The sequence below is a fragment of the Phyllostomus hastatus genome, unplaced genomic scaffold (assembly GCF_019186645.2).
Source record: "Phyllostomus hastatus isolate PE091 unplaced genomic scaffold, TTU_PhHast_1.1 phas_contig_86, whole genome shotgun sequence".
In the NCBI taxonomy this organism is placed as follows: Eukaryota; Metazoa; Chordata; class Mammalia; order Chiroptera; family Phyllostomidae; genus Phyllostomus; species Phyllostomus hastatus.
Window position 1 is genome coordinate 47,113,359 of NW_025333977.1, and position 23,423 is coordinate 47,136,781.

General features: G+C 37.4%; 1 protein-coding gene across 5 annotated transcripts in view; it reads left to right on the forward strand.

Annotated features, from left to right (window-relative positions):
- Nucleotides 1-23,423, forward strand: part of AGTR1 (angiotensin II receptor type 1) — a 48,884-nt gene that overhangs the window by 9,291 nt on the left and 16,170 nt on the right. The window contains exon 2 of one of the 5 annotated variants that reach the window (XM_045852034.1): nucleotides 21,021-21,201. The exons of the other annotated variants lie outside the window; for them this stretch is intronic. The gene's annotated coding sequence lies outside the window, so the exon portion shown is untranslated. The remainder of the gene's footprint in view (nucleotides 1-21,020; nucleotides 21,202-23,423) is intronic. 5 annotated transcript variants of the gene reach the window in all.

The following is a 23,423-nucleotide window of genomic DNA, read 5'->3' on the forward strand; positions in this document are numbered from 1 at the left end:
ACACTAATCTTTTTCTTTCCAGATTCGATACATCATAAATTGGTCTGAAATGGCTGACTTTTTATCTAAATAAGTTACTGACATCATTCCAGAAGCTCTGCATCCAAGTAAATGCCTTACACCTGTAGCACTGTATCCATCAGGAGTCTCTTGTAATGTGTCAACAGGGGAGGTGGCAGAAGAAGCCACACATGCCCTTGTCCAGTGACAGAAAGAGAGGAAGCAGAGAAGGAAATTCCAGTCTTACCCCATGCCAACCAATAAACAGCTTAAGCACATGGATACATTTATAGGAGTTTAAATGTAAATGGTGTCAAGATTACCAAGATATCCCTGTATAAATGGATGTGAGCCATGTGAGAGATTTGCAGTCCCTGTGACAAGGGTCTCCCTGTGGTGTGGGTGACGGCTCTGCACAGTGCTCTCCACAGTCAAGGGCTTCAGAAGAGCCCAGAGGAGAATGATGTGCTCTCTCACAGCCATGAGGTAGGAGATTTGCCCCACCACTTACTTCCAGAAGCTCAAAAACCTTAAAACTTGACCTGCGCTCAGTCTCATTCCTACAAACATCTCCCTTACTGCATTAAGATATAGGAAAAAGATAGAGGAAAAATGGCACTATGAAATTGGAGAGAGAGGCACCTTTAATCCCCACGCTCTAGCCCCCTAGAGGCACAACAGGGCATTGACTGAGAACCTGAAAGGGCAGCTGTGACTCCTTGTTGGTCCAGCTCCTGCCACTAGGGAGAGACACTCCCTAATCCCTCCGGGTAGAATGGAAAGAGTGACTTCCCCCTTCTGAATTTGTGTGATTGCATTTTATCAAAGTAGAAGATAGCTGGTGGGTGAGTAGACTAATGTTGAGGGGACTTGATTATTTGTTCAATTGGCAAGTAGGAAACACTTGTTGCATGGTACTCCATGGTGGTGTTAGGAAACTATTTAGTACTGCTTTAATCTTGGAGATAAATGTAGTAACATTCCACAGAGTTCTGTCACCATAAATCTTTAGAGGGTTTTTCTTTTTCTCTTTCTTTCTTTCTTTCTTTCTTTGAGGTGTAGTTAAGCCTAGGAAGCTAGACTACTCATGTTTTTAGCAAAAAAAAAAATCAGCTTTGGAAAAAGTTCTTAAAATATATGTCCTAGTTAGGAAGACACTAAGACAGGAAGCTTGATTTTACCTGCTAGGAGACTGAATAAAAGGTGCTTTTAATCCGTAATAGGCTCTCAGCCTTGCAGTGGAAGAAGCTGGACGATAATGTGGGGCTTCCTGCCGGAAATGATCCTTGGACCATCCACCCTTTTCATATATTTTGGAAGCCCTCAACTTCTAACAACCACAAATTTGTAGCAAAAATTCCAAAATAACTATGATATTTTGCTTACAAACAGCAAAACACAGAACAAATCATTATGTAAAATTTTAAACATTTTCAAACTTTTAAGTTTCAGATGAAAAAGCAAAACGTGGTTAATTCTAAGGTTTTTTAAAAGGTTATTTTATTTATTTATTTATCATTTATCATTTATTATATTTATTTATTATTTATTTTAGAAAGAGGTAAAGGGAGGGAGAAAGAGTGGGAGAGAAACATCCTTATGAAAAAGAAACATGGATCGGTTGCCTCATGTTTGAGCCCTGACCTGGACTGCAACCCAGGCACATGCCCTGACGAGTAACCTTTTGCTTTGCAGGATGACACTCAACCAAATGAGCCACACCAGTCAGGGCTAAATTACTTTTGTTTGTTAAAGATTGATGCTATACCAATCCTGCCACTAACTACCAACTTTGCCTTCTGTTTCCTGTTAGATAATCTCCAAGGCCCCATCCCAATCCATAGGCATTATATTGAAACACAAAAAGTGTTTTTGGGAGGGCATTTTGAACTTTGTAACGTCCCTCTAAATGACTACAGAACTCTGATCTCTTATTGATTTAAACCAGTAATGTGTAAATAGCATTGCAAACCTTGTTTTACAAGACCAAAAGAATTTAGGCTGATACCTATTTATGAAAATGGGGAAAACCTGATTAGGACAGTTAAGAGAATCAAGACCATATTCAGGGACTTAAAATCTATAGACCGGCATGGTCCAATATGGTTGTCATTTGCCACATATGGCTATTTTAATTTAAATATGAATTAATTATAACTGGATGAAATTATAAATTCAGTTCCTCACTTTTACTGGGTTGGTTTTTTCCATACAATGGCTCTAGTAGTGCTTTGTTATCTTTAACTTCTTTCAAAACAATTTTGTTAGATTGTATTGTGACAGCTGTCATATTAGTATGCATTATTTTAAAAGATTTTATTTATTTATTTTTAGAGAGAGGGGAAAGGAGGGAGAAAGAGAGGGAGAGAAACATCAGTGTGTGGTTGCCTCTCGTGTGCCTCCTACTGTGGACCGGACCTGCAACCCAGGCATGTGCCCTGACTAGGAATCAATCCAATGACCCTTTGCTTCCCAGTCTGGTGCTCAGTCCACTGAGCCAAACCAGCCAGGGTCAGTGTGCATTTTTTAAAAATTTATTAAAATTGGTAAATTTGTGTGCAGTCATTTTAATATTGAAGATGGAAGAAAATACACATTATTTTTGGTGTATTATGCTTTATTACTTAAAGAAAGGTAAAAACACAACTGAAATTTAAAAAAAAATTGTGCAGTGTATAGAGAAGGTTCTGTGGTTGATCAAACATGTCAGAAGTAATTTGCAGAGTTTCTTGGTACTGTTGACATTTTGACCAAATAATTCTTTGCTGTGGCACTGTCTTATGCATCAAAAGATGTTTAGCAGCACCCCTGGCCTCCACATACTAGAAGCCAACAGCAGGAGATAGCTGACATACTCAAAATATTCAAATCAATAAGGTTACTAATGAAAATGAAAAACATATCTTTTATTTTACAAAAAAAACTAAATGGGCTTTTTGGCCAACCCAATATTAGCCACATTCAAGTGCTCAATAGACACATGTAGTTAATGGCTACATAATGGGCAGCACAAATATAGAGCATTTCTATCATCATAGAAACTTCTGTTGGACAGTACTATAAACAAATTTATTTTTTTAATTTTTTAAAGATTTATTTATTTATTTTTAGACAGAGGGGAAGGGTGGGAGAGAGGGAGAGAAACATCAATGTGTGGTTGCCTCTCACTGGCCCCCCACTGGGGACCTGGCCTGCAACCCAGGCATGTGCCCTGACTGGGAATCAAACCCGTGACCCTTTGGTTCGCCAGCCAGCACTCAATCCACTGAGCCACACAAGCCAGGGCAACATATTTATTAATAAAGCAGCAAACTTCTGTTAGTAAGAAGGTTGTATACTGTCTTAAATTTATTTGGAAATTTAAAATCATTTCTACATTTTAGTTTTCTCAGTGGTAAGTTATCTGGTATATAGTTCACACAGGCCCCCTTTTCTTTTTCCTGTGTATTTCCTGTGTATTATGTACTGGCATGTGCCAGTACATAAAGTTAAGTATTTTGTGAAATGATACCTAAGGGTCTTCAATGTCAAATTTTCTTATAATTCGGTCAGTAACAATGGCACTGGTTTACTAAGACCAGAACATTAAAAACTCTGACTTGTATGGAACCTGCTCAGCTTTGAATTCCCTCCAAGAGTCCAGATCTCCTATACATTTGTCAAATAGAGCAACATTTTGAAAATATAACCTAGATGCCTTAGTTCCTTAGACCAGCTCTAAATTTAGCTGAGAAGTATCACAACTGCTATACAAAGAATTCTTTTTAAGAAGTACTTGAAGTTGTTTTTTGTAATCAGGCTAATAGAAAGAAGTTACCCTCGGCAATCAAAAAACTGCTCAATAGGCTTGAAACTTTTTTTAGAAACATACATCAACCCCATCTAAGAGAAAACAAATATAATTATCTAAATATACAGAATAAAAATGTCATCATGTGAACAAAATTCTTTTCAAAAAGTCCCTGAAATAACCATTCAGAATAGAGCCAGCCATTCCTTGGGAAATGGAGTCTCCTCAGCATGACTGTTATCAGTCTAATGACATCCAGAACCACCTAATTTTAATGTGGAACCATGTTGGACTTCACCCACCTGGAACGTCTGATTGTGGAGAAGACAGTCCTGAAGCCAGGACAGCTGGGGCTTAACCAGAGCCATTCGGGCAGCTCCAAGTCCATGCTAATTCGACTGCATCCTTGTTTGCTTCTCGGATGTGGTTCCAAACTTGTCTGTACACTGACATCATCCAGGAGCTTTAAAAATAGTACTGATGCCTGTGCTCTCCCCCAGATTTGTGATTTATTCATTTGAGGGGATAACCTGGGCTCTGAAACTTTTGAAATATTCCCAAGTGATTCTAACATATAGATATGTTTGGGAACTTGTCAGATAGAACTTACATAGAAAAATTTCAGCCCTGTTAAGTTCCTGCCTTTTTTTTTTTTAATCAGTAAGTTCAGTCATATTAGCAAGTATCATTTTGGGCTGCTTCCAATTGTAACACATCCCTAACGCCTTCTAGCTTACTATTTCTAACCCATTGTGAGCTTTTAAAAAATCTGCTAACTAAACCTATTAAAATAGGATATAAGATAAAAATAAATCTGTGCTCAATGAGAATCAGGTTCCTTCACCTTCATACACTTTGGTATAGTTCTAGCTTCCTAAAAGCCTTCCTCAGGTACAGCCAATTGGGGAAAGTTTGGCAATTTCTTATAAACTTAAATAAATGCATATTACCCACCTTCCCTACTTTCAGGTATTTACCTAGGAAATATGAAAATACATGTTCACACAAAGACCTGAACGTGAATGTTTATAATAGCTTCTTTCATAATCACCAAAAACTAGGAACAATCCAAGCCCCCACCGATTCTGATTGATTACACTGGGAAATGGGAAAATGGGAAAAAAAACTGTGCTCCGTCCATACAATAAAATGCCACTCAGCACTGAAAAGGAGCAAACTAGGATGATACCAGGTGAAAGACGCAGACAGAATATGCTATATACTGTGTGATTCCCTTTATATGACACTCTGGAAAAGGCAAAGCTAGTGGGACAGAAATCAAGTGATGAGGGCCAAGGACTGGGGTTGAGAGGAGAGGAGAGGGGTACAAGGAAATTTTGGGGGTGATGAAAATACTGACTGTAGTGGTCATTACAGTTGGGTGCATTTATCAAAACTCATCACACCATATACCTTAAAGGGGTGAATTTTACTATATATAGATTATACTTCAAAAAATCTTACTTAAAAGATAATATTTTATATACTTTCCTAAAATCATAGGATTTTGTTTTCTTAAAACTTGTGAAAAGGGGTATACACAATCATATTGAGCTAATATATGGCTACTGGCTTTTTTTTTAACCTATATCACTGACATCTCCAAGTAAGAAACACTAAAAAAAAGATTTAGGATCATTTTCAAAGGCGAATATTTCTTTACTACTACTTATTTTCTGTAAAGTATTATTTTTCTACAATTATAGGTATGTTTCCATTGTAGAAGCTAAAGCTGATTTATGTTTTTTAGACAATTTGAGCTCTAAACAAATCTTAGACCACTTATTTTTTCTTTTTGAAAAGAAATGTACAAGGTATTAGAAGTCTCCATTTTTATTTCCCAAGTATGTATATCACAGCTAACAGTAGTTTGTTTTTAATATTAATTAATATAATCACCTCCTTATTATAGTATATTCTTTTTTATTTTTATTTTTTTAGATTTTATTTATTTATTTTTAGAGAGAGGGGAAGGGAGGGAGGGAGAGAGAGAGAAACATCAATGGGTGGTTGCCTCTCACATGGCCCCCACTGGTCATCTGGCCCGAAACTCAGGCATGTGCTCTAACTGGGAATCAAACTGGTGACCCTTTGGTTCGCAGCCAGCACTCAATGCACTGAGCTACACCAGCCAGGGCACCTCTTGTTACAGTATATTCTTAAAGTGCTCCATCACCATTTTCCACTAATCTGATCCCATTTTTAAACCGTCAATCTCAATTACTTTCCACTCATTTATACCTACTAGTTCAATTACATTTGGCTCCTGGACTAATAGTTGTATGTTGCACAAGGCAAAAAATTAAAAATACATTTGTCTTTGAGTCACTGAAGCATCAAGGATTTGAAACAGCTATATAACTTGCTGTGTGAAAGGTATATAAATATTCATCCAATATTCCACTTGCACATTTAAAAGTATCACTTTTCAACGAAATCATAAATAAGTTTGAACCCAATTTGTAATTGTCAAATACGAATCTTAAAGTTTTGGCAATGAAAAACAAGGCAAAATAAACATTAGCAATTTGTGGATATAATATAATATACAATATAATACACAAAATTATATATTTTTTATAGAATATACTCCAAATAACCTGTTATTCTACATAAACCTTGTCCCTAGCTTTGAATAATATAAGTAAATATGCTTAGCACATAACTATGTAGGAGACTAATTTAAATTATATTACCGTTAATATTTTAACAATTAAAGGAGCTCAGAGAATTAGCCTCTAAATTTAGAGACTCTGCTTTGTTGGCAGAAAGAACTTTTGACTAGTACCAAAAGTGTTGTCATCCTGTCCCTTCAACTAGTTAGTCATTCTCTTTAAAATGTTTGAGAAAATTTAGACATTTAGGAATAATTTTTTAAATTCCAGAAAGGTCTAAGATATCTTAGAAATGCAATAATACCGTGCATAACGGCAGAAGGTAACCAGTTATCTAGAACTAGGTCTTCAGTACCTTTCCAAAATTTAAACAAATGCTAGACTCAGCCGGGGGCCCTGGGGCAACAGGAACAATATCATACCGCAAGTCCAACATCCAATCAGGAGCAGCCTTCCTCCTCCTCTCAGCCATGCAAAGCCAAAATACTTGTGCACACAGCATGGGCCACCATAGGAAGCAAACAGCTGCTGTAGATAAGACCTGGCAGTAACTAAAGGCTATCTCTTGACCTGGAGACTGAACCTCGATTCCTCAGTGACGGTCCCAGGTCAAAAAGGAAGAAAAACGTGGGTGTTTTGCTGCCTCCAGGTTTCTCTAGTGGGGTCAGTATACAGAGCAAAAGGATAAAACAAGTGTTTTCCTTAACAATGCAATGCAAGAAGTCCAGCCTGTTCTGGCAATGTACAGGCAATGCAAGTTAGAATTATTGATTACCACAGTTTCTCATGTGATATATGTAACACTAATGGACTAGCTGTCTTTTATTTAACTCTGAGCCATTAATGAATGCTAGTCTTTATTTTCCTTATGGCATGTTTATTTATATACAACTGAACAAAAAGAGAGCATTGGAATTGGCCCTGTGGAAGTTTTAGCCCACACTGCTTCAGCTTGCTTTGGGGCAGCTGAAGTATTAGTAGCTCTTCCTGCATTTCTGCTAGAATGTAGAGTTAATTGGATATATAAATTAGAGAAAACATATCATCTGAATTAAAAATGAGAAATTAAATATGTACCAATTAAGTAAAAGAAAACATATCCTATAAATAAAACAATAAATGTCAACATATTTAAAAACTTAATTTAGCTTTCTTAAGGTATGACAGATTTAACAGACCTAATTTGACATCTTAAAATGAAGAGATCTATGTAGCCAATTTTGTGATTTTTATCTTCTTAGGAAGATGTTTTGATATCTTTACCTTTTATATTTAATCAATTTCTTTTTTGTTTCTGTGGTGTCCTCATCCATCAATCCATATTGGTTGAATTTATATAGCTATATAGCTGAACATCCCAAGAGAAAGTAATTCCTCCTCAGCAATTCATTCTAAACAGTTAAGAACCCTTAAGCTAAATAGAATAATTCATTTCAGAGGAAACTTTTATTCAATATGTATAATTAGTTTTAGTTAACTTTATTAATGAAATGTCGCAAATTAATTAGGTTTCCAATAATCAGATGCTGGGGACCCAAGAGGGGCCATATCTCTCACAAGAGGGGAGGGTGATACACAATTTAGTTGGAAAGCAAATGTAATTAGATTTGATCAGCTGAGTATTTCTGTCCTGATGGGGAGTCATGCACATATACCCAAGCCTGCGTATATAGTTGAAAAGAGGTAGAAAAAACATCGTGACTTAGAAAATGTCTCCATGGACCTACTAGCCACAAACCGACAGCTAAAGCAGGCCTTTGAAACCACAGGTACACAGGTTTTCTTCTGACAGGCCTGTAATTTAAATTTCGTTTTTCATCTGAACACCTCTAAGTAGGGTTGTTTATGAACTTCCTATTTCTCACAGACCCCACCATTCCCTAATACCTTGTATGGGTGTTTCATACTTTTCTTTACCTGCCCAAATCCTGATGACATTCCAGTGTGCAACTTGCATAACCTAGAAGTTTTCTATTGAAAGGGTGTGGGTAATCTTAAAGTTTCTTTTACTCTAAAACAGGAATATCAAAGAAAGTCATGAGAGTAAGAATCCTGAATGAGAATTGTATTAAATACAAGTTACTCCTATCTAGAGCTGCAGTTTGCAACAAATTCTACTGTGATTCAGTAAGTATTTTTGTTAGGCACCTAAACGCCAGTCACTGTGCTCGGCACTGAGGACAAGCAAGGTGTGAGAAGAGCAGACAAAAAACCATGTCTCACAACTTATGTTCTAGTGCACATATACAGAAAAACCAGCAAGTAAAATATTCAACAAAGTATATTGGATGGCATGGTGGGTGGGAATAGAATGCAGAAGCAGTGACAGGGGAAGGGGCAGTTTTTATTTTATTATTCTGTTGTTCAATTACAGTTGTCCCCATTTTTCCACCAAAAAGGACAGATAAGAGTGACTAGATATTGAGGGGAATGAACAAACAGGTAAACAGGTAGATAAACTAGACATTTAGAATGGATGCTGGAAGAAAGGAACCAAATAGAATTTTGAAACCTAAATGCTTTAAAAACTTAAAATACTTTGAAATATAGTGAAATGTTTCCAAAATTAGGGATTTTTAAAGTCAGGCCTATGATTCAATCACCAGTGGCCATAGTTCTGTGGCTATACCTCAAACTCCAATCATTAGAAATCTTTATTTGATGTCAGTTTCTCCTGAACACCCAACTGCTTTGCTTAGTGCTTTTAGTATATTTTAAAAACACTTTGCCTATCACCTGGAATCCCAGGTCTTTGGGCCTTAAAATAAAGCTCAAGTAATAAAGAGTTAGGGTACATGAGCCTGCTATTAAATTATTTTGAATAATTCTTATTCTTAAACAAATACATCAATGAACTTTATAAGTCCTAGGGATACCACTGAATGTAAAATGATTTCATACACTGATTATTCCATTTAAATTATTTTGTTCTCACATCCAAAAAAAAGAGAATTCTAAACAAAAAGATATAGTTGGGGTGCTACATGTGTCATTCATCCACATATAACTAAAAATAAAATTATTTAATGGAAGATTCCAAATTCACCAACTCTATACATATAAGATAGTGTGAGTGAGAAGAACAATCCTGATTTTGTGTTATTTTTTAGTGTTGGTGTTTTCTCATAATCGCCATGCTTATTTTTCCTGTCCTGCTATTCTTCAAGATTTCCTAATGAGGATTAGGTAACAGGCATATTTAACAATTTGTATTTGCAGGTTGGAAACAAGAAAATGAAGACTAATAGTTTCTGTCCTGATAATTTGATTTTTGAAGCTCCTTTCCTACCAGCTTAGGCAAAGGCCATCGTTGCTATTTCTAACAGATGGGGCCCAGGCGAAGACAACTATCTGTGATGTCATGCTTCCCCCAAATGGGCCAGTGTTTTAACTGCTTTTCAGGCCTCCATTAGAGACTTTCCTGAGAGTAACAAATGAGAAGTGATCATGAAGGGTGGAGTGTGGGGGGGGGGGAGGGGCACACGTGTAACTTTCTTCATTCTAGAAAAAAAAAATTGCAACTTTATTCTGAAAAAAATACACAATGACTGGTAACAATGCTACAGTAAACTGTGTACATTTCTTTTGCACATGTGGACAATTTTAGTGGAATTGCTGATTTGGTTTCCAAAGAGGTGGTGATATAAGGAGGCTCCTAGAAGCTGGGTTGTGCTGACTTGACAGAAGGAATAGGTTCAGTCCTTAACTGCCAGTGTGTGGCTGGCTTTTAAACTGAAACATTAGCCCTGGCCGAGTAGCTCAGTTAGTTAGAGCATCACCCCATACACCAAAAATTTGCATGTTTAATCCCAGGTCAGGGCACATACTTAGGTTGTGGGTTCGATCCCCAGTCAGTGCACATACAGGAAGCAACTGATTGATGTTTCTCACATCAGTCTCTCTCTCTCAAATCAATTTTTTTAAAAAAGACATATCATTGGGTATTTTAAAAAATAAAAATTAAAAAAAAACTGAAACATAACCGCAGAAGAACTTCTGGTGTAATTCCAGGTCAAAGGGCTACTTAATGATACAGTTATTTATTTATAACTAGACAGGAACTTATTTCCCAGTACCCCTCATATCACTGACATCCCATAAAATCAGCCTTGCAGGGAGCTAGAACATTTTGAGAATATGGAATAGATAACATTAAAGGAAAGGTTTTCCTTTTCTCACAGAGAAACATGAAAGTTAGTTTGAGTTGGTGTGGACTTCTGTCCAGGCAAGTGCGTCTAATTTCAGGAAGCATGTACCTCTTATAACTCCAGGGCGTCCTTGGAAATTGCTGTATAAAGGCCAAGCTGCCAAATCTAGTCCTCCTCCAAGCAAAACCTCTTTAGTTATATGTCAGTAGCTGGTCTTTGTTCTCTTTGGTGCTCATTGCAAAATACAGCAATTCTAATTCTAAATCTCAGTAGTATTGGAAAGACAAATTAGTTAAAATAATAACTGAAATTGAATCAGTATTCTGTCCCTAGTAAAAAGCTAGTCACAGCTTCCTTCAAATCCCTCTCCCACAGAAATCTCCTGAAAAGAGATACTATACAGGGAAAACAATTGCTAGCGTTAATGAAAGGGTTGAAAATAGCATTTTAAGCACAATCATGTTATTTCTTTCAATTTCCTGAGGTTGAACAGATTGTTAACTTCAGTTTTTTAACTGCACTGAAAATAATTTCTTTCTAGTTGACTCTTATTTCAATGTAATATTTTATCTTAATCTAGTAGAGTCACAAATTTAAGTCATCATCCAGATCAGAAAGAAATAAATGAGACTTAAAGTAAACGGCAAATCTTCTCCTTCAGTAATAAATAAATAATCTCAAATCCAGGAATGAATCATCCTTGAAACCCTCCCAACTTTCGGTCTAGTTTTATGGGTGAAAACACTGGGAGACAAGTTTGGGAAGCAACCAGTGCCAGGTACTATCTCGTACACATAGTCTTATTTACGTCTCACAATCACACTTAGAGGCAACTAAGTGTGCCTCTATACTATTGGCATTGTATTATATTGTTATTTTATAAGTATAGACACAAAGGATCAGAGAAAACCACAGCTAACATTATTGAGTGGACATTTACTAGGTCAAGCACTTGGGTCAGTCACTTCATCTGCCTTTTCTTACTTAATCGACCATAAAAACAAAAACAAAGAAACAAAAACCCTACAGGCCAAGTTCTCTTATTGGCTTCATTTTTTTTCTCAGACACAGAGCCTAAGGGGCCACATTGCTAACCAATGCCAGGTCTAGATCTAGACTTTGAGACTGACTCCAGCGCCCTATGTGACCATTTCTTTCCCAGAGGTAACCCTTCAAATTCTCCAGAGCCTGGGATCTTCCTGTTGCTGTTTTTCATTAAGTGCTATACTATCAGTATTGCTTTTAACATATTCATATGTATATAAGTTTCCCCTATTAATATTTAATGATAGGTTTAGACTGATATTGGATGCCAGTATAAGCTATACTTATTTTCAATAATAGAAGATCAAGAGCTCTGAAAGGTATATTCAGGATTGGATAAAGCAGGTATTTTTTGTCACATTTCAGTAAGAAAATTATTAATTCATATACCACCAGCCATACTCAGAAATGCAACAGGAAATGAAGAAAAACGTAACTACTTTAAATAATGTGGTCGGTAGTATAAATGATTGCACTGGGAATTAGTTTCCTTCTGTTGTAGAATTGATCATTCGGATTATGTAGACAAGCAGGGTAAGACATTACTAAAATTATCTTGAATCCTAGATTGGAGAGCTATATAAAACATTAGGTAATTTGCCTGTGAATACATCAAAAACACTTTTCAAAAGGATAGGGATGGGTTATTTTCTCCTCTGTTAAATATTAGCCTTTGAAATGAACCCAGCTGATCTGCTAAATAACACTTGCAAATCGTTGTGTTTTAATAAAGTGACAGACTGAGAGAGAAGCCACACTAGACCTGCTTATGTTTCTGGAGGCGTTACAGGCCAGAAACATTATGCAATCATGCCTTTTAAAAGAAGGGAGCCTCTTAGCTTACACCTTGCCTGGCAACAAATGTAGCCACTTAACTCCAAATGCAGGCATAATTAGAATCTGAAAATCTAGCATCAGAATCCCAAACCCCTGGTGCAACACTCAGTAAATTATAGCTTTTATGTCTGTAATATTTTCAACCATTGCATTTAAATATCTGAATTTATAAGTGTGCAATGTTTTAGAAGTCCTGCTCTATAAGGCTATGGAAAGAAAGTTTTCATCATTATTAATCAGCTGGCCAGTAAATGGAACACCTCATGTTTACATTTCTGGAGGGCTCCAAGCCCACACTGTCGCTGGCAGAGGGCCAACCCAAATGGGCTGCTCTAGTGGAAATGCCGGGCGAACATGGAACACAGTGAGAACTTGGGAGGCCCAGGAATTGTGAATGCCACCAACAATCGTTTCTGTTATAGCTTTAACCAGGCTCACACATTTGTTTATAAAATTTCAGCAGACCCTTAACAAGTAAGTCTGAAAGAACATTAAATTTTAATCTAATCTTGGATGACCAATAAAAGTAAATCTTATTTAAAAACATTCATAAAGGTTGTAAAATTGGTGTTTTAAATGAACTAAACTGAGAATTAATAAAATTACTCTAACTTTTTTGTTGCAATGGGAAAATAAATGCTTTAAAGTTTAAAGTTAAAACATGGAGGTCTTAAAAAAACATAGAGGTCTTAAAATACATTGGGGAAAACTATTTTGCAGAAAATAAATTTTGTTCCTCTAATTGTGACTGGACGTTGATTTCTGAGTTTCAGAGTATGAAGTTGTTCTCAGCTGCCTAGTAGTAGTGGAGATTCAGTCCCCTTCCAAATGGAAAGGTTCCTATTTGTCAATGTAAGAAATATTCAAACCTGTAAACAATTTTTGTGAGTTAAATTATTTGAGCCAGGAAGCAAAATCTCAATGGATTGGGGAATGTTCCTTCTAAGAATGGCAGTTTAACACCTTATTTTATACACTACAATCAGAGTAGACAGACAGAAGGGGGTTATATGAAATCCATTGGTGATGGATTAGGGAGGCAGGAGCAAGCAAAGAGGGGAAACCTCTGGGATTGGATAAAAAGTGAAATGGAAAGACATATACTTCTTTTACACTGGTGGGTACGGGATAGTTAACAATGAACATTTACAGCACAAAGAAATGATATTTGGGAGAACAAGGTAGCAATAAGGGGTTCTGTGGTCTCCTGTTCTGGTGGGAGATTGTGTTCTGAGGGGTCTGGGCAAAGGGGATTAGACTGACATTCCAAAGGTATATTATTGTTGATACAAAAAGACAATAGACAGGTTCAGTTAAGGTAAAGATCAACGTCTGTCAGGGCAGGCCTAGGACATGACTACCTGCCATGAAGGGCTTTTAGTAAGTGTTAATTTCAGACCATCCTTTGTGGTTACTTTAGCCTGAGTTTGTAAGGCTGCCTCTCAGATCTCCTCTAAGCTTGTTGAGTTTACTGTGACCCCTTTTCTTCCACATATTAGTTTTTCTCCTCCATTCCCTAAAGTGCTGTGTTTTTTATTCTGTGGTGTTGTGTCTTTAAAAGATTTTCAATCTTAAAACTTAGAAATGGGTGTTGAAACTGAGAGCTGTAACTCTCAGCCTGATGGGTATGATGTTTTTAAATAGGTAATACAGACCTCTAGTGGTTGAACAGTTTGAAAGCCTCTGTGAGGAAAGGAGATTGTGAGGCAAGTGCCTGCATTTTAAGGAGAAAAAAAAACAGTTGTTAGTTAAAATTACTCACATTGCAAAATTCACACATTTCACACAAACAAACAAACAAACAAACAAAAAGAATGTGGTTCACGGGAAGGTGGAGTACTTCCCGGCCTTTCTTAATACTCCTTTATTCTTCTAAAATAAGCAAGGACCTTCCCACCAAAGTCCCAGCAAGAAATCTGCTATTGAGTTCCCTCTAAAAGATAACATTCAATTCATTTATTATATGAATGGAGTTGACAGATATCTGTGTTATGTGAAATAGATTTAATTTTCTTTGTACACAGTTTTGCCTCACCAGGACCCTTCTTCCAATGGAGGGGCTCAGGGATCTGGGCGGCTCTCCAGTCTACGGGAGGAACAAACTCTTAGATCCCTGTGCAAGCTGAAGTGCTTACTAAACGTCTCTCTAGACCAGCCCTTTTCAAACTTGAACAGATACACACGTCACCTGGAGAATCTTGTTGAAATGCAGATTACGACTCAGGGGGTGTGGGGTGGGGCCTGAGACTGCTTTGCTAGGAAGTGCCCAGAGGGCGCTGATGCTGCTCCTCCAGGACGGCACTGGGAGTCCCAGGAGACTCCCACACCTGTTTATTTTGATAACTACACTTTTGGTGTTTACCGATCTCTTCTTCATCTTTTCTGTTTTTATTTCAATGGCATCTATTAAAATTTAATTTTTGAATTCATAAAACTTTTGAAGTTCTCTTTCACCTGACTGTGAGCACAAAGATCTCTGGGAACCGGTTATTCCAGTTATGTAAAGTTGCTCTTTCTTTTCTTGTCACCTGCTTGGCTTGGTGAGTTCATGGTGGTCTCGAGCACCTCTCCCAGCACTTGAGGTCATGGCACTTGTAACCACAATTACATGTCCAGTTAGCCATAGTGGGAGAGTGGGTAAGATGTGGTTTTGTGCATGTTGAAAACCTGCTAAGGGCCCACAGTCACATCCACGTTGCAAAATCGCACAGAATAGAAAGCACAAGCTGAAACCGTGAGAGTGAACAGATCAAAGTGAAGTGTGGGAAAATACATTTTTCAGACAGAATCTGTTGCAATTCCACCATCTAAATAACTATCATAGCATGTTGTCAGCCTTAATTTTGCAATAAATACATAATTTTAGAATTTATGTCACAGGGTAGCCTTTAAAAGCCTCTTACAAACTTTTAACATCTAGTTTCAAATCAAAACTAATATATTAAGAAGCCATAGGATGGAGGGAGTCCATAAATTATCATCATTGCCCTGCATGAACAGTAATTCACAGGTTTGGCTCAGACACAACTTAGACGGAATAATTAACTATGTACAGTGCTTAACAGTATCAAAGTAATTAATCTAGCTGCCTCATACTGGTTTGGCCTAAATAAACATTCAATTAAAAAAGTCGTATGATTTTATTATTTCCTCACTCTGGCTACTACTTTAGTAAGTTGTAATTTTAATATGTCTTTCCCTTAAAAATAACTATTTTCAAATGTTAATATACTGATTATAAGCTAACGAGTTCCATATATTTATAATGGTGGGTAGATGTTCTAAATTAATAGTTCTGTGCAGTCTGCCTCACAGGAGTTTAGTAAAAAATGATTGTCTATTTTAAATAAGGTATAAAGAAGAAAAAAGTTTGATTTTTTTAACTGCAAATCACATAGATCCTGTGGATCATACCACAATTTTGTAGTGGTGTAGCTTCGGCAAAATGTTTCAGGTAAACTTGGTTTGTCCCCTGTGGTTCTAGAAGGGGACAAGTTGCCTTTTGGTCTATAGTCCCTTTACCAGCAGGTTCACGATGTAAAGGGCAGGGTCGTCATTTGGGATGAGGGCAACAACTAAGACAAGTATCCCTGTTTTGGCAATAGAAACAGGCTCAGGTGATTCCTGCTAGGCAGAGAGCTTCATCCCACTCAGGTTTTGTTTTTGTTATTTTGCAAGTCTACTCTGTGTATGAACGAACACTGCTTTGCCTAATCTCACAAACCATGACATTCTCTCCCCTGTATGATTCCACTGATTAATCATTGTATTGTCATCTCCATTTCATAAGTGGGCAAAGAGAATGAGGCTGACTAATTCTTCCCAAAACAAGCAGCACACAAGATGTGTGGTCAAAAATGAAACCCAGAAACTGCTTCTAGCCAACCAGGACAGAGTAACAAGGATTACCTTCTCACCTAAAATGACAACTTAAAAAAAAAGGAGCTAGATAGACAGACAATAGGGAAATCTGAAACAATTGTTTTCAAGATGGTAGACATAGGATAGCAAAGGTCAGTGACCTCAGGGATGGGAAACAAATGAGGTGAGCCCTGTGCTTGCCCAGCTCACTGCATAGGAGTTTCCAGCAAAGCACAAGGAAGGAGAATCCAGAAGGAGCTGTAGCATCTCCCCGGGTTGAGAAGATGGAGCTGGGAGTCCAGAGGCAAGGAGCTAGAGTCCACAGGGCAGAGTACCAGAGAGTAGAGAGCTTTTACAAGAAAGAGCCCAGAGATTTGCAAAGGGACCCCTTGTGTTTTGGTGCATGCGTGTGAGTGATCACCCAACAGGATCAGAAAGAACAATCTCCAGGGATCATCCAGAGTCAGAAAATAGTTCCTGTTCCCACCAGCTGAAGTGCAAAAACCTCATAATTCATGGGCATCAGATAGCATACTTTGAAGGATTGGTCTCAGGAATGGGAAAATATATATATCAACCCTAGACTAAATGCTGTTCTGGTCCCACCAAACAAAGCCTAAAAGCCAGACCTAGAGAAATTAAAAAGTTTGCAGGTAACTGCTTCCCAGAACAAAGCTGGGGAATTTTTATAGAAATACGAAAATATCCAATATCAAACAAGGCAAAATTCAGTGTTTAGCCTCCATTCAAAAATTACCAAGCTTGCAAAATGCCAGGAAAGGACCATCTGTAAAGAGAAGAAAAAAATCAATCAATGGAAACAGACCCAGTAATGATACAGATGATAGAATTAGCACGCAAGGACATTACTGTATTCCATATGTTCAAGAAGCTAGAGGAAAGTTTGAACATGTTAAGTAGAGACATAGAAGACACAAAAAGAATGAAATTGAACTTCTAGAGATGAAAACAACAATGTTTGAAATGAAAACTCTCATCAGGACTTCAGATACCAAGACATGTTCCTTCTTCCCTGGATCCTGAGTTTGATCCCAGGAGCCTAATACCTGCTAATACTAAAAGTCCAAAGTGAATGCTCCCCTTAAGAGCATAGGAGGGGGTCACCAGTCAAAGGTAACAGAGTCTCTCAGGCCACCATGGGTGCCCTTTCCATCTCACTTTGGTCCATACCCCCAGCCTGGCCTGTCTCTGGCTCATGGAGCATGTGTTACTGCCCCCCATGAACTGACAGTCCTTCTGTTTAGCGTAAAGGCAGCTTAGGAACAGAGCTGCTAGCAGTCCTCAACATGGCTCTTTCTGAGTTACAAGAAAATTAACATTATCAGATCACCATTTGCCATCTTCGTTTTCTGTCTCACCATGAGAACTCTATACAGTAGCCTCCTTATTCACAGAAGATATATTCCAACACCCTCAGTGGACACCTGAAATTGGGGACAGTGCCAAATCCTATATGTGTTTTTTCTATACATAAATACCTATGATGAAGTTTAATTTATAAATTAGGAACACTAACACATTAACAACAATAATAATAAAATAGAACAATTATAGCAGTTATGTGAATCTGGTGTCTCCCTTTAAACATATCTTATACTATGTTCACTCTTCTTCATGTGATGATGTAAGATGGCAAAATGCCTACGTGATGAGCTGAAATGAGGTGAATGACACAGGCATTGTGATGTGGTATTAGGCTACTAGTGACCTAACTGTATGTCAGAAGGAGGACCCTCTGCTTCAGGTGATCCTGTGTCATCAAGCCAGGATGATGTCAGTGGTTGAATGTGAGGGGCAGATGAGGTGACTGCTTGAAGAAATTTAATATTTTCAGACCACAGTTGACTATGGGTAACTGAAACCATAGAAAGTGAAATTGGATAAGGAGAACCTACTGTAATTTGAAAAGGCATAAAGTGTCATCTCTTTATATAAAATTAAAATGGAAATTAGTACTTTTGCAGCTCCCCACCCTTCTCATCCAAGGTATTATGCATAAAATCATGAATCTTCCAGCTAACCAAGCAATTAGTCAAAATGTATATTTTTTGTTTGTTGTTTGTCTTACAGAATTCAAATACTCATGAGAATTAAATTACTTTTCCTTCCAAGAAAAGTCAGCTTACTTGTCCAGGAAGTTTTATTAAGGCTAGAGTCCCAAGACACGTAAATATGTGCTAGCCAAATGTTACTGCTCATCAGAAACGTTCCATATTCATCTAGAATTAATTCTGTGAAACTCCCTCAGTCAATGTATTCTCCTAATCAATAGCAGATATATTCTTTTTATTCATTTATTTTGTGTGTTCTTAAGCCTTCAGTGAATGAATTTCAGAAATACATTAGTATAAAAACACAAATGTGAGCTTGTGACACAAATGTGTAGATAATCTCATGCTTAGAGCATCACAGTACACTTTAAACACATTTTTCTTGACAGTGAAGCTTTCAAAAATAAGTACCTTCTAGCAATTACTAAACTTATTTTAAAATTTAACCTCATCAGTAGTTATATGGTCAGAACCCCTGGGTCAGTGCAGTTCTGAGACAGAGTGTCTGTCCCTTTCACTTTAGAAAGTCACTGGGGCACTAGATAATATTTTTAAATAAATGTTGAGATAATACACAAGAATCCCCAAATATCACAAATTCTGTGCTATATTCACCCATGTGAAGAATCACTTCAGTGAAATGCAGCCACAGCTCTAAAAGACATAATGGTATCTTTAACAATACAGAAAATGAAGAGAAAATGAAGTTGCTGGCAGGAACAATTAAGTGGAGAGGTGACATCCAGGCTGCCGTTCTGAGAGTTCCCAGGCTCACGCACACGCAGGAGGGGCAGCACAGCTGTGTGGCAGCAGGGGTGGGCAATGACCACATCCCGTGACTCCTCTGTTTTCCCACCACCTCCACCTTCTCCCCTGTGGATTGTTGTGTTGGAAGGAGGGGATGTCTAACCCAGGTATATGTACTTCAAAGATTTAGTGTAGTATGACAACTTTGAGATGCAATTCTGCAGCATCTTGATGGAGCTTAGGCTCTGTTTTCTCAGTGGTGAAAAGGGGTGGTTGGCCTACATCCTAAGTTGTGAATTGGCAGCCCTCAGACAAGATTTGATCTGTGGAAGAGTTCTGTTTACTTCAACAGTGTTGCTTTTTCTAAAATTTTTTTTTTATTTTCACGTTTTGGTTGAAAGCACTTTAAAATAAGATATTTCACATAAAGTTTAAAATAGCCTGTATCACAGTTGCCACAATTGGCTGTAGCTGAGGAGTGACTCACCCCACTCCCACTTCCTCTGAGAAAGGGAAAGGGCCCTCCATCCACCACCATGCCTGCTTCACCCCTCCCTGCGACTCCCAGCCCCTACACATATTTGAATATGTGAACTCTAGAGAATGTAATTTCTAGGGACCATTCCAGCAATAAGATGTTATGACTCTCTCACATAAGTTGTTTCAATAAAAGCAAAATAGTGCGCAGAATAACAATTCAACTATATCATAGATTAAAATAGACTTTGCAGGGATAACCAGACAACCAACAAACCATTTGCAGGACAGTAATAGTGTATGTTTACAGGGCAAAGGGCATACATATGTATTCCCATATTTTGCTGAAGAAAAGCAATAAATTTGACCCATATATGTCCTTCTATGGCAGAAATTTGTGTGCCTTTCTGATTCACATTAAGATAAAGCTATATTCCAAACCTACACTGAAAGTCCATAATTGCAGAATGACTTTTTATGTAAAGAGAACATCATAATTTGTTGGTGTAACACAAAACCGGCATGTGATTTATCTAGAGAATAGCTTTAAGCTTATCATTGACATCTATACTATGACTACTGAAATAGACTGATACGTAAACCATGTTTTCTGTGAAACTGGAACCTCTTAATTTCATGATATTCAAAATTATTAGCATATTATGTTATTCTCACAAAGTTCTAATGAACTTCACAAATCTGCCTGCTCTATTCTGAGTACAAAAATATTTAGCCTAATTTGTTTTTCTATTATTTTTATGGCAACAAAGTAATATCAAAAATGTTATTACCAGAAACAATACAGTGTTGTATAATTATTACAAAGTGAATCTTATGAAGTCATATTAAAGAACAACAATTAACACATGTTAACTCAGATAATTCAAGGAAGAGACTTATATGAATACTAGGGGAACTGTTGGCAAAAATTTTTTTCCTCTGAATACTACATTTTGAAGAAAAATTTTGCCATTTAACTAGTTGAAGTATGATCACCAACCAAAAGCCTTAGTGTGATATTTTTTCTCCCCCAATTTAATCTTCAAATCATCTAAGCTTTAGATATTCATACTTTCACTTCTTAGAAATGTATTCTTCATGGATCCTTTTTCCCTTGCTTTATAGGATTAATCACACACTGTAGCGCCGCACTGACAGGGCTCTTTACATCATTCCAATCTGTTTCTTGGCCACGTGACACATAAGTAAAGTAAATGATGATGTAATTCACTTAGTATTTGTACAGGGACATAGAAACATATATTGAGAATATATATAATGACAGTAATAACAGATAACAGTAATAGTAGATGTTAGGTTTACTGAGTGTTTAATATATGTCAATCTTTTTTCCCCTTGTTTTATTTAACCCTCATGTCCACAGTATACAATAAGTTTTTTAAAAAATATTTTATTTATTTCTTTTTAGAGAGAGAAGGGAGGGAGATAAAGAGAGAAACATCAATGTGCGGTTGCTGGGAGTCATGGCATGCAACCCAGGCATGTACCCTGACTGGGAATCGAACCTGCGACACTTTGGTTTGCAGCCCACGCTCAATCCACTGAGCTACACCAGTCAGAGTATACAATAAGTTTTAACCCATTTTAAGGTAAGGAGACTGATGCTCAAACTGGGTGAACAGATTAGCCAGTTACAAGATTAGTCAGAGGTGGAGCCGGGATCTTAACTGATCTTTGTGAATTCAAAGCTTATTGTTAGTTTCTTATAAAGTTTATCTACCTGCCAATAGACTCTAACACTGATTAAATCAATGTTCCTGTTTAAGATTGTAAGTGCTAAATATACACTTCTTAACATGTAGTTCAGCTTTCCACTTCAACCATGTATTAAAGTTATTTTTATTGTATGTAGTCTATTCATATTGAATGAGTATAATATGCTATCTTTTAAGGAAATTATTTTAAATGTGTAATCTCACAACATTCTTCCAAGGACAAGGTAGAGGCTGTGAGTTTCATTCCTGTTTGTCAGGTCAGAGTTCAGAGATGGTTAAATGACTTGCCTAAGGTCTCAGTTTCTAGAGAGACAGAAAAAGCCCAAGTCCTCCACTCCAAGTTCTAGACTAGTGTTTGTTCTAAGTCATTTTTCCCAATAAATCCTGCAATCAGCTTATTCCTATTCTTTGACTTCTTAAATTATGTTACTTTCTTACTCATTGCTTTTGGTTTTATATATTAAGATTCGACATCAGCATTCACCATATCTTTCACTCTTAATTCTGAGTGGTTCCAGCTGATGGCTTATTTTTGTGCTCCATGGGCTTTTTTCTTTATTTCTCTTTTACCTCAATTATCCAGGAAAGGCTGCCTACATCTTTTGAAAGCTCAGGCATCCTCACTGAAACGACCTTCTAAATGACCTTGTTTGTCTCCCATGGAGTTGCATATGACAACTTCAATGCCTCACTAAAATGTTACCCCTTTGGCATCAGTATACAGAAGAGGCTGTACTCTGTGATAAGAAGTACAGTGTTGTTTCCCTAGTAAGAGAAGAATGTTCTAATGAGGAAAAGGGGGAAGGATAATTTCCTCAGATTCAGCTGCTATTTCAAACACAACAGTGCTTTTCTTCTAGAATAAGCACTATAAAAATGTTGTAGGGAAAATACCACAAAAACCAATAAGCAGTTCAAAATTTGGTTATAGAACTTTATTGCTATTGCTGCTTTAGAGCCCTTTTCCCCAGATATGTTATTTGGCTACAAAAAAACACTATTTCATGTCTTTGTGGGTCAGTGAAGCAGCAGGTACAGGAAGCAAGTAAGAGACTCAAACTAAGTAACTGCAGCTCTGCCACACTTGCTCTGGTTGCCAAACTTGCAGAAATTATCATTTATAACTAGGAATGTTTATCCTGTTTCTCACTTTTCTCTACTTGGCTTAATTCTAACAAGAGCCTTAATAACAGGCTACATTTAATGCATTGATCTACAAGGGGGGGGGGAGTTGAGGGGGAACCTAATGTAAATGCAAAGTTGAATTTACATTCGGATATTGCAAACTCACTTTAGATCCTGACTGCAGATTGACTCCCTCTGGGGCTCAGTCAGAGTGGTTGGTGGTGATGCCACCAGAGGGCAGGGTTTGACTTCAGTCATGGTGGCTTCCTCCCTCCAGAGGTGACCTTGGGACCACTATAACAGCCATCAAATCCCTTAAAGACCTTATAAGCTCAAATTCTCTTTCCTAGTGTATTGTTCACAGTACTGGAGTTCTGGAAAATGGTTAGAGAGGGTAATTTCTAGAATATCTGACACAACAGATATCTAGTTAACTTAATTTCAGAACTCCTCCTAAATATTCAACTAGACCTCGGATATTTGAAGGTTACCTGACAAGATTTTATCTTTTGAGGTGTCTATATTTTCCTAGGGAAGATATGAATACAATGCATGAAAAAAGTCACCAACAAAATATAGTATACAATTAATTTATTTCCTAAAAGATAAAAACTACAAATTATCAAGCATTGGGGAAAAAAGGAGGAGCTAGAGCTAGGTTTCTCAGTAGCAGCACTACTAACATCTTAGGCTAAATAATTCTGTGTTGTGGGGTACTGCCTGGTGCTCTGTCTGGTGCTGTCTGATTATCTCCGGTGTCTGCCCACCAGATGCTAGTAACTGCCCCTCTCCCTGCCTGTTGTGAGAAAGAAAAATGTCTCCAGACATTGCCAGAAGCCCCTGAAGGGCAAAATTACCCCCAATTAAGAAACATTGGACTACAGTCTAAAGAAATTACCTTACTCCCCGCCAAAAAACCAGACCCCTGAAACTTCGGCGTGTCAAGATGTGAGGACTGCTCTCTCAGCCTG